The sequence below is a fragment of the Seriola lalandi genome, unplaced genomic scaffold (assembly GCF_002814215.2).
Source record: "Seriola lalandi dorsalis isolate HSWRI2012SDOR001 ecotype SW California unplaced genomic scaffold, Sedor1 jcf7180001994003, whole genome shotgun sequence".
NCBI classification, from domain to species: Eukaryota; Metazoa; Chordata; class Actinopteri; order Carangiformes; family Carangidae; genus Seriola; species Seriola lalandi.
This window is the reverse complement of record NW_019464669.1, coordinates 1-522: the sequence shown is the minus strand read 5'-3', so window position 1 is coordinate 522 and position 522 is coordinate 1. Positions and strand designations below refer to the sequence as shown.

The 522-nt window shown below is 44.1% G+C and overlaps 1 long non-coding RNA gene across 1 annotated transcript; it reads right to left on the bottom strand.

The window, feature by feature from the left end:
- Positions 1 to 8: 8 nt before the first annotated feature.
- Positions 9 to 515, bottom strand: LOC111660996 (uncharacterized). Its single transcript, XR_002761189.2, has 3 exons — positions 422 to 515; positions 269 to 317; positions 9 to 98 (listed from the first exon to the last, which is right to left on the bottom strand). It is a non-coding gene; the product is annotated as an uncharacterized LOC111660996 (long non-coding RNA).
- Between the last annotated feature and the right edge of the window lie 7 nt (positions 516 to 522).

Here is a 522-nt window from a genome sequence, read left to right as displayed (position 1 = left end):
AAACTTGAACATGGTTGGGAACCAATCCCGAGACCTCATGCCTGCAGGGACATTCAGTGGGTCATCAGGCCTCGGCTGCTTCTCTCCACTGAGCAAACCTGAAACATCCACCAGGGAGATTAACAGCAGAGTCGTGACATTGAACAGTGATAACAAATCACATCAACCATTACTGAACATTTGTCCTACAAATGTGAGGACAGCTGCGCACACTGGAACACAAACTCCTACCATCTGTTTGAACGCTCGGTTTGGATAAACAACATACCTGCGGAAGTCACAGACTCGGAGCAGCGGATGGGCCGGGTGGATCAGAGCTAGAGTAATTCAGATTCAGAATAATAAGTAATTCAGAATAAAAACATCTCATAATCCACAGCCTTTAGAAAACATTATGGAGACATTTTGACAAAAGTTTTACCCAAGTAGTGACATTTCTTCATCTGGGCTGCCGATCACTTCATTGTGGTGTCTCTTCACCAGGTCAAGCTCTGCTGCAACATCTAAAATAAAAATACAAAC